Source organism: Lycorma delicatula, chromosome 2 (assembly GCF_047948215.1).
Source record: "Lycorma delicatula isolate Av1 chromosome 2, ASM4794821v1, whole genome shotgun sequence".
Classification (NCBI taxonomy): Eukaryota; Metazoa; Arthropoda; class Insecta; order Hemiptera; family Fulgoridae; genus Lycorma; species Lycorma delicatula.
In genome coordinates, this window is record NC_134456.1 from 147,270,327 (window position 1) to 147,288,756 (window position 18,430).

The window sequence follows — 18,430 nt, forward strand, 5'->3', positions numbered from 1 at the left end:
TGTCTATTGTTAAATACCTGTTTGAAAAAATGGCTCCTCGGAAATATCAGCATATTTGCAGGGAATGTTAACTTATCCAGATGAGTTAACAATCCTATATATTTTACTTTAACCTAATTTTATTTATTTTTTAGACAGAACAATTTTTCAGGAGTAAACTACAGTAAGAGACTTAAAAAGAAATTTAATTTTAAGAAGTAACAAATTATGAGTCTTCTTATGAGTAACATATTATGAATATTAATGGTACTGTAGAATCCATTATAGAGAAAGTTTGGTATTTATGATAGAAGTAATAAAACAAATTAATAGTTAAAAGTAATGAAATTTACTAATTAATATTAAAATACTATCAATAATTTTTAAATATATCATAGACAATCTTTTAAAAACATACTAATAGCACTGCAATCAGCATTTAGTTTTTAAATTATTTTATTTATTTATTACATCATTAACAAATGAATGATCTGGAAAACATGTATTTCTTCAAGTTCATTCTTGCCTGAGTTATTTGTTATATTTACAAACATATATACAACAGTATGCATAAAATTTATAATGAATGCAAATTAGGAGATCACACTCATCAAACATGAACCTGTAAAAAGAGAAAAGTTTAAAATAAGTGTAAAGTATTAGACCCAAGTACATCAAGAATATAATAATAAAATAATTGAAGTTACCACAACAATAAAGTAGGCTACTACTTTTCTACTGATATATGTGAGACTAATAGTTTAAAAATTGTAATAATAATAAATTTATTTCATTGTAGTATTGATTTGAAGAGTGTAAAAAAGAAAAAAGATTGTCTACAAGCATTATGAATTTTAAAAATTCTGTATTTAATATTGATTTGGGTTGGTTTACTGTAAAAAGGGTTTTAAATAATTTTCATTCCTGATCACAAGCAAAAACATAGCAAACAAAATTTTATTAATTCTCTCTTAATTAAGCTTTACAAAAGCATGGTAAAAGTTTTTTAATCCTTATCAGATGGTTATGACCTAATCCTTTTTAACAACAGTTTTGTTAAATTGATTAAATTTTTACTGTAACAACCTACCGACCTTAATTTGATTTAAAACTTTCTTCAGAATGTGCCATTACCAAGAAGAGAAAATAAATCTGTATATAATAATACATTATACACAAATCACTTCAGGAATATTAAGTATATTACTCTACTGAAAAAAGGAACTTCACCAACACTTGCCTGGGTGGATGAAGGGAAACGTGGTAAAACCTTGATCAAAGCAGCATCACAAAATATACAGTTAATTACAAAATAGAAGTGATTAAAATCCATATTAATTATTTAAAATATAAACATATGAAATAATGAAAATAATGATTCTAATAAAAAATAAAGATACTAAATATATAAAATTACTACAAAGTAGTTCGCAATTCACAAGATATAATGAAAATTATTTGAGGAGATATTTATGTACACTTTAAATGCGATGTACAAATTCAGGGGTTTTTTAATTAATATTCATATTTTTTAAAATTCGACAGAAAACTTTTATTTTCATAAAAATTTTTTGATTATATTTTAAATGAATGGAATAAATGGAGAAAAATGTTTACGGATTGGTAATTTATTAAAAATAGCAACAGGGGCTTTCTCAAAAGCTTGTATTCTATTTAGCAATATAAAAATAGTTTTATTGTCTGATATAGTAAAGGTGAGTATTGTTAATTTTTTACAAATAAGTAATTACTCTTTTTAGCAAAAAACATAACACAAGGAAAAGTTAACATACTAAACTTTCTAAACATAGGTCTCCATGATATGTAAGGTTTTAACAGGTTAGAGTAAATTTTAACCTTTATTACCAAATAGAAATAAATTATTATTTTTTAATTATTTGCCCCAAAAATACAGACGTTTACTAAAATTAACTTTTTATTTAAGATACTTCAGTAGAGATTAAATTTTTGTAAATTTTGACTGGTTAAACAAATCATTCTAGAATTTTTTTTTTCATTTTGCTAATGAATTAATTATACCCAATACCCAACTAAATAACAAAAATAGTTTGGGAATAAAGTTAATAGTAATGTTCAACTTTATTACTAATGAAGGGCTAAATTTTAGTTTTATACACATGTCAAGAAAACCAACTAGTTATTTTCTTTCCAATCAGAAATAAATGACATTAGAAATAAGGGAGGTGACAATATGTTCAGTATTTTAGCAACAAAAAGTCTGTGACAAAAACTTTTCCTGTACTGTATATCTCTCCATTTTCTTTGTATAGTTAGAAAATGTTTCACCTAATAGCAAGAAACCTTAGTGCAAACTTTCATAAACATTGGAAAAGTAAACTGGTTTCAACTGTATTATAAATACTCTGACAGAAGTGCCAAAGGTAAAAATAAAACAGGGCCCACTTTTCTATGCCAACATTAAGCCTTTGTACAAGATTGAATTTCTGCTACTTTTCACTAGTTTGAAAATTATTCAACTGTTTTTTGTTTTTAATAAATAAATGAGATAAAATAAAATCTTTTTTTGTTTATAATCAATTAGATTATAAACTAAGACCAGCCTAAAAAGTTTAAATTAATTTTTTCAACTGTTATCCATCTAATCTCTGAAGTTGCCAACTTAAAAAAAATCTTTAAAAGTTGAAAAATTATTATTTTCTGAGAGGTTTTTAATTAAAATAATGACAATCCTTTAAATACACTTCATTTTGCAAGAAAAGACAACAGAGATTGCTAATGAAAGTGAGTTAAAGCTCTCTCCAGACTGTAGGAAATTGGTGTGTATGTGTATAACTACACATTTATAGATGATTAATTTAACACAAGCTTGAAGCTACTAAATGATCACATGCAATGAAAATTTTATAATTATTAAAAAATGCCATATCTGACCGGGATTTTCTGGATGAAAGGTATAGTGAGACATGCAACAGGGATAAAGTGGCATAAATGCCAGGAATTGGCTTTATTTTGTTCACATAAGGTGACAGAATTATAGAATTATGTATTATTATTTATTTGCTTAAAGTTTTTAGACCTTTTTCAATCTTTGGAGAAAAATAGCTGAATGTGAGAATGACATCAGGCTATACATCATTATGTAATACAATTTGATAATATTTTTATTTTGTTGTTACTTAGAATTGTTACTTAGTAACAACAAAATAAAAATATTATCAAATCATCTGTAGAAAATGTATTCTTTTTTTAAAAAAAGGTCATTTTTACAATTAACTTACATGGATTGCAAATAAAATTAGCCTCAAAATATCATTTGAAAAGAAAGAAATTATGCCCCAAAAACCAACGCAATTAAAAGAATAAACATTAACGGTAATAAAATCAAAATAGTAACCCAATTTAAATACCTCAAAGAAATAATAACAAACAACCTAAATGAAAAAACCTCGAATCCAAATAAGAAGAAACAAACTAGCTAAAGCTCAAAAATTAACCTGGTACATTTACAATAAAAAATGCCTATCAATAAATGGAAAACAAAGACATTACAACACAATTATAATACCAGAAGCCATTTATGCAGCGCAAACACTCTTCCACCTAAACAAACAATCAGACAGACAGACAGACTCCAGAAAATCAGAAGAAGAATTGGAAGAACCTGTATTAATAAAAAGTATCAGAAAGACAGACAGTGGTGGATTATGCCCAAAAATGTCATGTACAAACAGTTAGAAACCATCATTGATACCATGTGTAAAAGGAAACTAGGATTCTTTGGCTATATGATGAGGATGCAAGATTCAAGACTTCTCAAACAGCTAGTACAGTTCAATCTCGACTCAAAAAACACCAAGACAGGATGCAGATGAATCGGAGAAATAAGAGAGGGTCTACGGAAACTGGCCTTACACCAGAAGACACCATAGATTAGATTAGAAATTAAACAATAAAATCAAGAACAAAAACACTCATTTCACACACACAAGAAAAAACTCGCACAACACGAACATTTTCAACACTAGAAAGGACACAAAGATTGGAACTTATGAAAAAGTACTGGAAGGTCCATAAAGTCCAAACATTCGCTTCAAAGAGACTTAGATAATGAACTAAAGTGATCCTTTGCGATCATAAAATATAATATTAATAATAATAATAAGTTACACAGAAAAAACTTAAAAGACCACCAAAGAGCAATTTCCTCTACAAAAGATATTCACAAAAATCAGTTTGGTGAAAACATACATTACAGCCTGAAACTACTTTACAAAAATAAAAAAAATAATCTGGTCAAATTGAGAATCTCTTCTTTTTTTAAGTCATTAAAAATTAACAAGGTCATAAGGTTAATAAGAGTTTTATATTTTATCACTGAGGAAGTGTAAATGTTAAACCTTTATAACTGAAATTATTATAGTGGATGGTAACAATTCATGTGAAAACAGGAAAAACTCAATCTGCACCCCTACAGATAAGTTGGTATGGCATTATCTGATTTCACATTTCATTAGTCTTCTAAAATCATTAAACAGATCTTATATTAAAGTGTGAAATTTAATTAATATACAAGGAAGTCATTCAATGAGTTAATTTTTACTTGAATTAAATATTTGGTGCCCTCTTTCACCTAATGAAATATTACGACAACCTCTAGCAGCACTCTACTACTGATTTCTTTTTGTACTTCATATTTGATTTGATAGATTTTAAGTAATACATTAAAAACCAAACGATATATTTAGAATAAAAATCTATCAAGGGCAAAGTCAGTGAAGTTACGCAACCCTTTGCCAGATTTTTTATCTACTTATTTTTCAATTAAACCAAATTATTTCCTTAGACCAAAATATTATGTTGCAGTTACTTATATAATTAACATTTATTATAGTTACTGTACTGTATGTTTGATCATAACCTCATCCATTACAGTTTCATATATGTATATATATTAAAAGCAGACCAACTTATCAAAATGTATAATTTTCAAAACTGATAAATATATAATTTCAGAGGCGTATTTACTAAAATAAGACAGAAAAATTGTCTGTTAGCAGGAAAAATCCACAAATTATTGCTAATGCACTGAAATCATTAGAATCTTATTCAGAATATGTTTAAATGTAACAAGTTATATATATATATACAAGAAGTTCTCTATGTCACAATAATTCTGATCTTCAATCGTTAATTAAACCCTTGATTGATTCATTCTACATATAAAGTAAATTACTACTATTGTAATACAATGAATCTTAGATTACTAAAATTGAAGACTTCTAGAATCAGGTTCAAAGTTTAGAAATCTAAATAACCCTTTCAAACTGAGCAATACAACAAATATGTTAATTACATTGCCAATAATCATATACACTCATTATTTTTGAAATCTAATTTTTCTTATGGTATTAAGTATATTTTTTCTTAGAAGCAATAAAATGTATTTTAAATCATACTTATTTAAATCAAAAAAGCAAAAAGGTGCATGTCAAGCATATTTCTTCAAAATTTATAGAATTAACATATATTAAAATATAAATGTGACTAATAAAATATTTTCTACAGCTAATGAGGAAAAAAATCATAATAAAAAATTATGTATTGGTTATTTATTAATTTGATAAAGAATGATTTTTTATCTTAATTTAATGGCTCTTGACTATAAATAAATAATTATTATGACAGTTCTACTACTAAAAAGAAGTTTTTATTAAAATATAATGTTAAAAAAAATGGCTCGTAAAAATTATTTAAAAAGTACCATATAAACAAGATTATGCAGGACTCAAAATAGTAATTATTTTAAATATAAAATCACATTTTAAAAGCAATTAATTATGTTAGCTTACATGCCAATACATATATTTGCTTTTTATGTTCTAAAAATAATAATACTAATGCAGTAAATTACAACCAAACATTTCATATGCTATAATATTCATCTGAATTTTCTTTCAAATACACTAAATTAGTTACTTAAATGTCCTCTTTTTACTTTAACAAAACATTTCTAAAAAATATTCAGAGGACGTGTGTTTTGTAAGATGCAGCAAACAGCATATATTTTTATAAAAAAGAATTGTTTTTAAATTAATGTATTTCAGCTGAAATGCTAAAAATTTTCAAATTTAAAAAAATCTTAAACATTAAACTCTTTGATAGACAAAGACAAACGTACTGATAAAGACAAAGGTATTGGTAGAAGTTGACCTCAAAATGCTAGTAAGATCACTTATTTTAATTTTCAGACATGTTCTGTCAGCACATGGATATTTGTTGTTTGCCATTGTATGGCAAACAATAAATACAAGTTTTATTACAAAACATTTGCTTTTGAAGCTAGCCATCAGCTCTAAACAAAGATTTGTTAATATATTGCAATATTATTTCTTGTAAAGAAATTATCAGATGTAGATTGGTTGACATGCTCAACTAAAGGTGCATGTCTAGGATATTTCTTCAAAATTCATTGAATTAATAAATATAGATATACATATTTCCTATAAAAGGATTACCATAATCTTTCACCAGTGACTAATAGTAAAATATTTTTTACAGCTAAATGAGAAAAAATGTGTAGCTTTTATTAAATAAATAGTGGGTACCGTATAACAAAATTGTTAGGAGACATATTCTTTTCTCAAGTACTTATTTAGTTAACTCTGAACACTTGTGGAGTGAGTTCTGAAAATTTATAGTACAGACCAAGGTAACAAGATGAACAGCCAACTACTGCTTACTTACAGGGGAAAAAATTATTTCTCTATTCCATCATTGTTAATTAAAATAAATTTTAGTTATGAGCATTCTAGATTTGGACCATAACAGTTTTACTCATTTTGTTTGAGTCTGTGGCTTAGTATTACTGGTATAGTTATGTCTGAAAATAACTTTACTTCTGTGTTCATTTCTCATAACCCTATTATAACTTAAAAAATAAAGGGAGACGGTCAGTTAGGCTTTTTAGATGGTGTTCCCTACTTTAAATCCAAAAGGGAAGCTTCTAATTTTTAGGTAAAGTCTATAAAGATTTTTGAATGGTTCAGGGTGTTTTTATATACTTACAATCATATTTTTTCAACATCTACTTTTTTCTTGCACAAGTATATACTACTGCAGGTGATTTTTTTTATTTTATTATATAGTATTTATAATAATATTTATTAGAATTTGGAAAAAAAAACTTTTAATTTATTGTTTGTACTCTATTTTTTTTTAAGATAAAAATTAACTTGACAAATATCTTGTTTTGTAAAACTTGGAATCATTAAAATAAATAAATTATTCTAATCTTATTAAATAAATCTATTTTAACTTTCAATATGTTTATTATAGGATAATTATTAAAAAAAGACTGGAAATAAATATTTTAGGATTGTAATAGGCAACTGAAAATTAAAGTAAGTTTTTTGTTTTAATTTTTTCAAGTTTTATAAAACAAAATTTGTTCGTTAGGTTACTGTTTGTTATATTCAAATAACATAATTAGCAAAAAAATGTAGGGTCTCAATTTGATCCTTTTGTTTAATTAATTTTTTTTTTTTGTTCATTCCTTTATTTAGCCGATTAACCACCAATGGTGCATAAACGAACCTTTTCGTAAACATTTTTTCTTTTTAATTTTTACAAAATTTTTTGGACTCTGTACAATTTGCCTTTAATTTCTTGGGTGTTGTATTTACAAAAAAATTTTAGTTTATTTGCATATCAACTTACTGTATTTTCGGAGATCGTGTAACCCGTTTTGTATTAGGTAAACACTGATCGTAATGTGCTTGTTAAAAATTATATTTCGGTACTTATTTGTTTTATGCCATCCAAAAATTCTTGCCAAAATCAACTCAAAATTTTTTAAGTATTATTGCTTATAAGTATAGATATAAATTAATAAAACTTAACCACCTACGCTCGCTAACCTCGACTAATTAACAGTAATGTCTTTATTAACTAAATACTTGATTAATTAACACTACTGTGTTAATTAATAAAAAGTTGGCGAGGATATGTTAAGTTAAATTATATTTATAAAATAAATAAATATAAATCTGACGTTGCATTTTAATGAACGTGATAGGTGGCTATGCAAAAAACGAACTTGTCGATCAGAAATTGGTTAACGCAATACTTTCTTACAAGTAACGCAATTATCATTTGATACTATATTATGTTTATTTACTGCGGGTCATAGGAATATACAAAAAATAATATTTTCTTGATATAGAACCAAAAATATTGAAAAAACATTTTACTTTTTTCGACTAAAAATTGTTTTTTTTTCAACATAATAATTATTTTTGAGTTGATTTGGGTGGCATAAAACGAAAAAGTACTTATATTTTATTTGATTATTTAAGTGTTATCTTTATTCATCAGTTCATGAAAATTATTTTGAAAATTGATAATGAATACAGATATTTAAAAATAATGGTGCGATTACGGACCTTTGGCGTATGTAGTGATGAATCACACGCGCTAGGCGTGCGATAAGTTATTCTCTTACATTACAAATAATAACTTCGCAATCCCGCTTTGTATTATTTTTCTTTGAATCGTTAAATTTTTGTTTTACATATCATTTTTCTATTCTTATAGATGTTTTATAAAATGTTCAGTTTCTACGTTTGTCAACGAACGTAATTAACAATTTGGTGTTTTTTCTCTTAGATGAAGAAATGGTACCATATTTTGTAGGCATTCATAAAAAAATGTTTATGAATGAAAAAACAATAAGATTTGGATTTAAGCTTTGGTGATTGTGTAGTTCAGATGGGTATTTGTACCAATTTATTCCATACAGAGGACAAATAAAGAAAAATCTGAATATGGCCTTCAGACACAAGTAGTACTAATTTGTTAAATGTTGTACCAATCCTAATGAGCATAGAATACGTATGATCTGTTTAATTTAATGAACGAGATAGGATACTTTGTGACTGGTAGTGTCAGAGAAAATAAACTTCCTAATTGTTCATTGCAAAAACAAATTTCACAGTTGCTAGATGGAAATATAATGCAGTGGTGACAGTTCCCAGTAATCACAATGGCATATATCCATTTCAAAACGCAGTGATTGCTCAGCCATTAATGATAGCAGAATATATTAAAGTATGGGTAGTGTTAATTCCAATGACACTGGTATTGGAAATTATAGAATTTGAGTGCATGGAAAAAATGATGATGGTTTGTGTATAAATGCTATCTATTCTGTTAAATTTATGGAAAATATACATACTTGCAAATAACAGTAAAATCAGTCAAATTCTCTCGTATTATCACTGATAAACAGAGCAGAAATGAAAATATCATGAAGCATTGCTGAGAATGAAGAAAAAAGTAACGATAATTTTCCTTCACCATCAATGGTAACAAACGGTCATCCCATCAATGCCAGAAGATGTTCATTATGATCAAATAGGGCACATGTTATTTCAGAGCATGTGAAAAAAGCTAGATGAAAACGTAAACTATGCAAAAACCATACAATATTTTTGAATATAAAATGTAAAGTTTAAATAAATCAAATAACAGATGATTAAAAAAATAATAAAAACTTTTTCTACAACTGTTTACCTTTTTAATTTAGCTTATTTAATATTTATCTGACTTAATAGAAAAAGATTGATTTATTAATATTGTTTTCACTTACATATTGGAAATCTCTAGTCATTTTGATGAACCTTTCACAGTTCAATTCTATAAATTTTGAGGGATGATACAAGAATCATAATTCCAGTTTATACTATACTAAACCTTCTTTCTTTTATCATCAAAACTTCAATGTATTTCAAATAATCTGTAATAATTACGGTAACTTATTGATGTCATAAGTTGCCATATTTGTTCCTATTTTTCATTTGCACATAAAAAAATTGGGAAATTTTTATGTGTAAAATGAAAAAAGGGATTTTCCAGCTGTTTTTGTAACTAAAATTTCAATGTTCCATAATTAAATTAATAGATTTATAAAAACTTTAAGTAAATATATTTAGGAACATAGTTTTACCTGTTTAAATATAAAAAAAATTATTCTGAGTATTGTATCAATTTAAAAAATACTTTTATACATGATATGTTTGTATTAAGAAGCATGTTTCAAACTAAACATTCATCGTCTCATAAAATTTTCCCATTTATTGTCTATTATGAGTTGAACTAATAAATTTAAACTTCAGGGATTTAACTTGATTTTACCTTTAAAAAATTAAGAACATACCAGAATCAAACAGACATTTCTCAGCCTGATAAAGAGATGGCGCAAGTATGAGTATAAAATCTGTAAAGTACAACGATCCTTTAGATGGCATGTGCAAAGTTTCAGTACATGCCTCTAGTTGAAGTTTTTGGTATTTGAGTAAAGCAAACATGTTTTGAAAAATGGATAAAACTGAAGTTCAAGCTATTACATTGTTTTAAAAGGTTTAATCTGAATGGCAATCAAAAGAGCTAGATTCCACTAAAGAATTCTCCCCTTTCGTTTTTGATTGTATAAAACTGAAATTAAATATGGTTACACATCCAATCAAGATGATGAATATTTACAACCAATGAAATTATCACAAAAATTTACAATGCCATATTATTTGATAGCCAACTTATGGTATGCGACTTGCTGACATTATAAACATTTGGACAGACTGTATCCACTACATTTTATACTATGTTATGGCATGAAAGACTTTCCAGTCAATGGGTGCAGTGTTTGTTAAGTCGACCAAAAATGTATCTGACTTAACATTCTTCAAGGGGATACATGGGTTCACAATTACACACCAGAGAACAAGCAGCAGTCCAAACAGTTGAAAAAAGGCCAAAAAAAGTGAAAACAGTTCCATCTGCAGTCATGGCTATGATTTTTAGGATTCTCGTGGTACGGTGCTCATAGACTACCTAATAGTCTACTACCTAGTAGGACCATCATCTGAGAATATTACACTTCACTGCAGTACCAACTGAATGAAGTATGCTATTCAGACTAAATGAATGTAACCAAAAAGAAAGTACTCTTACTATGATGATGCACCTACACAAGTTCTGGGTTGTTGATGCAAAACTCCATGACCTATGTTTCAGAGTGCTTTCACATGTGCCAAATTTGGCTCCCAACAATTACTTCTTCCCAAATCTGAAGAGATGGTCTGCTAGATGAATACTTACTTCAAATGAGATCAAAACTGAGGCAACCGCTTATTTTGCAGAGTTGGACAAATCACATTATACTGAAGGTATTATTAGAAGGTTGGAAATTCAATTGTTTAAATATATAGAATTGCAAGGCAACTACATAAAGATTCTGAATAATATTTTGTTCAGCCTTTTTCAGGCTGAGAAATTCTCCGGACTGACTTTGTACTTAAAAAATTGCAATTTCTGTCCTTTTATAATAAAAGGTCTTATGTTAGATGCTACAATATCACAACTATTATGACCTAACACAAGACATTAGCTCATAAAAATAATGCAGTCACTCCCAAAATAAGAATTAACACATGCTAGGCTAATTATGAATAATGCTAAACTAACCAGTGTGACGTGAATATAATAATCAGGATATCAAGCACATCAAAATTGGTATCCAATCCTACAAGTGACACTCTCATTCTGTTTAATGCAGGGACTAGTTTATAATGAAAACACATTTGTTTAAGAGAGAGCAACTTTTATAATAAAGGACAGAAAGCGTAAAACCACAAATTAATATATCTCTCTGTTGTAAAAGAACGATATTGTATATTTGCTCCAACTCATTAGGAAATAAAATACTTATATCTCCTTCCAGTTTCCCAATAACAGTACATTCCGTTTCTTTTGGCTATTGTACAAATTACTTTTTTATTTAAGGTGTACTTTTCAACTATTTTGTAATTTTTACTTCTATTTCTGGTGTACATTTTTTTCATTTTAAAAGAAGAGAATCAGCCATTTCACTAGTTTTGTCTGATAAAGCTAGACAAAAATCTGAACTAAGGCCCTAGTCACCTCTTTTTGGTAAGTTTCATACAAATCATAAACATTCAAAAGTAAATTAAAGTGTGAGGAAAGACAAGAGACAGACAGCTCATTTTTACTTTGACCCCATAACTACTCACTATGGGACCAGTGACATTCACAGCTACAACCCAATAGGCCAGTAAGAATGCACCGTTGCATTCTTACCCTAATATAAGTAATGTGTCTGAAAATCTAGAATTTGTATAACTCCAGAAAGGCTGACCTAATTTTCAAGTAATATTTATCAATCAATTTATCTCAATTATACATACAGAATTATGTAAAAAGCAAATCGAAAAACTCTTTTTCAGTCTTTACAAAATCTGAGAAAATAGCTTAAGTGGCATATCAAACAGAATGAATTGAAAAAATTATTATCGATAATATACTCGCTACAAAGAGAAAATTATAAAGTAAGATTTTACTACTTACCTTACTCAACAAAGTAACACTTTCGAGGCCACATCAACAGCAGTAGTGTTACGAAAACACTTATTATGAAGGAAGTGTATTGTCAGACTTTGTATTATGATTTTCTGCAGCAATTCCTTCAATTAAACATAACTTAGGTCTCAAATTACCTTTATTTATTTACTTTTGTTTTTATTTAATTAATTATATAGTCAATGCTTCAATTAACAAACCCTGACTTAACTGGACTAGGTTTATATAAAATATTTTAAATTATATAAAATTATAATTTATATAAATAAAACAACTTGAAAATTCAGTCAAATTTTAGATAAAGTGTTTCAGACTATCTGCTCTTTTTTGCATGAATGTAGAAGTAACACGTCAGTTTAAGTTGACGACTGTTGGTAAATCAGCACGTCCATATGCTTTAAAAATATTATGCACTTCTTCCTGTTAATTATTACCATCAAAAAAAGGATGGTTTAAATTAAGCATGTTTGAAGATTGGTTTTTCATAAATTTATTGCTGCTGTTTCCCTTTATGAATCATGAGACCTTGCCAATGGTGAGGGAGCTTGAGTGTTCAGTGATGCAGAGTAGCTGGACCGAAGATGCAACTACATCGGAAAGGAATCTGTTGAGAGCCAGACTAAGGATGATTCCTGAAAGAGGGCAGCAGATCTTTCAGTAGTTGTTAAGGGTGTAGGTCAGGAGGACTTAAACGGCCATATCAACATCACTCAATCTTCTGAGTGCTGTGCAGCTGAAAGCAATGGGAAACTACAGCTGCTTTTTTTTTCCAACAGAAAAACTAACTCTCTGCATTTTCATGTAACAAAGATGGAGGCACCTTCCTTGGTAAAATATTCTGTAGGTAAACTGGCCCCCCCGTTCAGATCTCCAGGTGGGGTCTACTAACGAAGGGGTCACCAGAAAATTAAGAAATAACATTCTACAAGTAGGAGCATGAAATTTTAGAAGTCTAAAAAAGGTTGGTAGGTTAGAAGATTTAAAGAGGGAAATGGTTAGATTAAATGTAGATGTCGTAGGAATTAGCGAGGTTCAGTAGGAAGAGGAAAACAACTTTTGGTGATTTTAGAATAATTAACTCAGCTTCAAATAATGGGAAGGCAGGAGTAGGTTTTGTAATGAACACGAAGAAAGGGAAGAGAGTAGAGTATTTCAAAATGCATAGATAGAATCATTGTAATAAGGATAAAATCGAAACCTAAATCGACAACGATTGTTAATGTCTATATGCCTACAAGCACCCATAATGATGATGAGGTAGATTGTGTATATAAAGAAATTGACAAACCAATTAAACACATAAAAGGGGATGAAAATTTAATAATAGTTGGAGATTGGAATGCAAGCATTGGAAAAGGCAAGGAAGGAAATACTGTGGGTGAATATGGGCAGGGTTTTGCATGAAGTATAATTTAGTAATTGCCAATCATAATACAAGAATATACACATGGAAAAAGCCAGGTGATACTGCAAGGTATCAGATAGACTATATTCATGGTTAAGCAAAGATTTAGAAATCAACTTGACTGCAAAGCTTACCCTGGAGCAGACACTGATAGCGAACATAATTTAAGTGCTAATGAAATGTAGATTGGAGTTGAAAAACCTGAAGAAAAGATGTTAGATGAATAGCTGGAATTTAGAGAAGCTTGATGAAGAAGAGGTAAAGAAGATTTTTGAGGACATCGCAAGAGGTCTGAGTAAAAAATGATAAGGTAGGAAATGTAGAAGAAGCATGGGAGAATGTTAAAAAGGAAATTCTTATCAGCAGAAGTGAACTTAGGTGAAACAAAGAGAACTGGTAGAAAACCTCAGATATTAGAGGATATATTGTAGCTGATGGATGAACATAGAAAATATAAGAATGCTAGTGATGAAGAAAGTAAAAGGAATTATTGATAATTAAGAAATACTATAAATCGGAAGTGCAAACTAGCAAAAAAAGAGTGGATTAAAGAAAAGTGTTTAGAAATGGAAAGAGAAATGAACATTTGTAAAATAGATGGAGCATACAGGAAAGTTAAGGAGAATTTTGTGGTTTTTTTTTTGTCTTCAGTCATTTGACTGGTTTGATGCAGCTCTCAAAGATTCCCTATCTAGTGCTAGTCATTTCATTTCAGTATACCCTCTACATCCTACATCCCTAACAATTTGTTTTACATATTCCAAACGTGGCCTGCCTACACAATTTTTTCTTCTACCTGTCCTTCCAATATTAAAGCGACGATTCCAGGATGCCTTAGTATGTGGCCTATAAGTCTGTCTCTTCTTTTAACTATATTTTTCCAAATGCTTCTTTCTTCATCTATTTGTCGCAATACCTCTTCATTTGTCACTTTATCCACCCATCTGATTTTTAACACTCTCCTATAGCTCCACATTTCAAAAGTTTCTAATCTTTTCTTCTCAGATACTCCGACTGTCCAAGTTTCACTTCCATATAAAGCGACACTCCAAACATATACTTTCAAAAATCTTTTCCTGACATTTAAATTAATTTTTGATGTAAACAAATTATATTTCTTACGTTTCGCTTGTGCTATTCGGCATTTTATATCGCTCCTGCTTCGTCCATCTTTAGTAATTCTACTTCCCAAATAACAAAATTCTTCTACCTCCATAATCTTTTCTCCTCCTATTTTCACATTCAGTGGTCCATCTTTGTTATTTCTACTACATTTCATTACTTTTGTTTTCTTCTTGTTTATTTTCATGCGCTACTTCTTGCGTAGGACTTCATCTATGCCGTTCATTGTTTCTTCTAAATCCTTTTTATTCTCGGCTAGAATTACTATATCATCAGCAAATCGTAGCATCTTTATCTTTTCACCTTGTACTGTTACTCCGAATCTAAATTGTTCTTTAACATCATTAACTGCTAGATCCATGTAAAGATTAAAAAGTAACGGAGATAGGGAACATCCTTGTCGGACTCCCTTTCTTATGTTCTTCAATTATTACTGTTGCTGTTTGGTTCAGTACATGTTAGCAATTGTTCTTCTATCTCTGTATTTGAACCCTAACTTTTTTAAAATGCTGAACATTTTATTCCAGTCAACGTTATCGAATGCCTTTTCTAGGTCTATAAACGCCAAGTATGTTGGTTTGTTTTTCTTTAATCTTCCTTCTACTATTAATCTGAGGCCTAAAATTGCTTCCCTTGTCCCTATACTTTTCCTGAAACCTAACTGATCTTCTAACACTTCTTCCACTCTCCTCTCAATTCTTCTGTATAGAATTCTAGTTAAGATTTTTGATGCATGACTAGTTAAAACTATTTGTTCTGTATTCTTCACATTTATCTGCCCCTGCTTTCTTTTGTATCATGACTGTAACACTTTTTTTGAAGTCTGATGTAAATTCCACTTTTTCATAAATATTACACACCAGTTTGTATAATCTATCAATCGCTTCCTCACCTGCACTTCACAGTAATTCTACAGGTATTCCGTCTATTCCAGGAGCCTTTCTGCCATTTAAATCTTTTAATGCTCTCTTAAATTCAGATCTCAGTATTGTTTCTCTCATTTCATCCTCCTCAACTTCCTCTATAACACCATTTTCTAATTCATTTCCTCCGTATAACTCTTCAATATATTCCACCCATCTATCAACTTTACCTTTCGTATTATATATTGGTGTACCATCTTTATTTAACACATTATTAGATTTTAATTTATGTACCCCAAAATTTTCCTTAACTTTCCTGTATGCTCCGTCTATTTTACCAATGTTCATTTCTCTTTCCACTTCTGAACACTTTTCTTTAATCCACTCTTCTTTCGCCAGTTTGCACTTCCTGTTTATAGCATTTCTTAATTGCCGATAGTTCCTTTTACTTTCTTCGTCACTAGCATTCTTATATTTTCTACGTTCATCCATCAGCTGCAATATATCGTCTGAAACCCAAGGTTTTCTACCAGTTCTCTTTATTCCGCCTAAGTTTGCTTCTGCTGATTTAAGAATTTCCTTTTTAACATTCTCCCATTCTTCTTCTACATTTTCTACCTTATCTTTTTTACTCAGACCTCTTGCGATGTCCTCCTCAAAAATCTTCTTTACCTCCTCTTCCTCAAGCTTCTCTAAATTCCACCGATTCATCTGACACCTTTTCTTCAGGTTTTTAAACCCCAATCTACATCTCATTATCACCAAATTATGGTCGCTATCAATGTCTGCTCCAGGGTAAGTTTTGCACTCAACGAGTTGATTTCTAAATCAACAAAAGTTGGGTTCTCATCTTACAAAACTTTTTTGTAAGATGGTATGGTTCAATGTATATAATCTTTGACTTTATTTCATCCAGCGTAAGATCTTTTTGGCCTAAATAGTATTATTTCAAAATATTTCATGAAGCACTAATATAAAAATAGACAATATTCAAACAAAACCAAGATTTTCTGAAAATTAGTATTATTACATTATGATTTAGAAATAGACAGAGTGCTTACTGAAGCAGCATAATTCTTTTTGTACATAACTAAAACAGTTTGACTGCACATTTATTCTAATACAATAATTTTTAACATTTCTTTCAAACTTAACATGAACATTATTTAAATATAAAAAAAAGAATCATATATGTAAAAAAAAATTTGGGCTGGGAGAAAAGAAATTGAGATTGTGAGAAAATGCAGGTAGTTACTACACATAAACTTGAATGTGTGGGAAAGAACTGCTTAGTAGTAGTAACATGTTAATCAGGTCATCATTTCTAAACTCTATTTGATAATTCATTAATTTATTTTTAAATTTATAAATTCTAATAAATGTGCTAATTGTTTACCATACTAACAAACTTCCAGTAGATCTAAGTTAATTTCAAAAGGTACAAAATAACTGTAAGTTTGCAGCAATGATAAAAATGTAATACATTTACTATTAATAATTAATGAATGAGGCAGAATTCAAAAGTAACGACCTGGTTAAACTTTCAACTGTGAAATTAATAGCAGAATGGCCAACTCACCCATTTGTATGCATAATTGACAAAAGTAATACATTGCATTTTAAGATATAGCAAAAACGAATTTTCAGTTTTATTAAGAGGAACCCTTTTCTTGTATCTCTTAACAATCTCTCCGCCCAAACACAAAAAACCAAGAAACTGGGGAGGTAATTTTTGGCACAATTATCATTCTTTCTCTTTTATACCATAACTGCTGGAAAAATAAGAATTATTATTTACTGTCCATTTCAAGATAAACAATATATTAAAAATGTATGAAATTTCAGGAATTCCTTCTTCAATGCAGTGATTTCTTTAAGGGGTAAATTAGTAAATTTATCCTTTTAATTACTGTCTTATAGTAAATTACATAGTAATCCAATACTTTATGTGAATATATAATGTATAAATATAAATATATAACACTAAAGTAATTAATAATTTTAAAATCATCTACCAAACCTAACATTTTTAACAAAACCATTACATGCAAAAGAATTAATTACTTAGTGAAATGGTTAAATTGGTATCACCTCAACACTAACAGCATAATGGAATGTCTGAATGCAACCTTCATAATTTTAATTAAAGTGACTAGACTATTCTTAATTATACAACAGTATATTTTATTGATTTTATGCATAAACATAGTGTACAATATGTATGTGTATTGATAAGGGTACCTTTGTATGTACTACTCTAAGTGAGATAAGTAATAAAAGCTTATTTTACCATTATGTTTCCGGGATTATTATTAATTTAATTAGATTTGGAGGGTCAATAATAAAAAAAAATATATAAATACAAAATAAACTGATTTCTGTAACATCATAAAGGATTCACAATTTGTTTCCTAAAGTAAAACTGATTTTGTCTTACTATTAGTTAATCAATGATCATTAAAATGTAGTATAAAAATGACAAAAACCAATCTGAATGTTTTTAAAGATTCGAAAAACGCCTGTGTTATCATCGCCCGGAATGTTTTTAATAAAAAGGTAAAATAACACAAAAATAATAAAAATAAATAAGGCTTAAAATAATATAAATTATAACAAAGTTAAAAACGAAAGTTAAAAAAGTGAAATA

At 28.6% G+C, this 18,430-nt stretch overlaps 1 protein-coding gene across 1 annotated transcript in view; it reads right to left on the minus strand.

Moving 5' to 3' along the window:
* Positions 1–417: 417 nt before the first annotated feature.
* Positions 418–18,430, minus strand: part of LOC142319307 (protein lin-9 homolog) — a 61,356-nt gene continuing 43,343 nt past the window's right edge. Inside the window, exon 11 of the mRNA XM_075356428.1 lies at positions 418–601. The gene's annotated coding sequence lies outside the window, so the exon portion shown is untranslated. The remainder of the gene's footprint in view (positions 602–18,430) is intronic.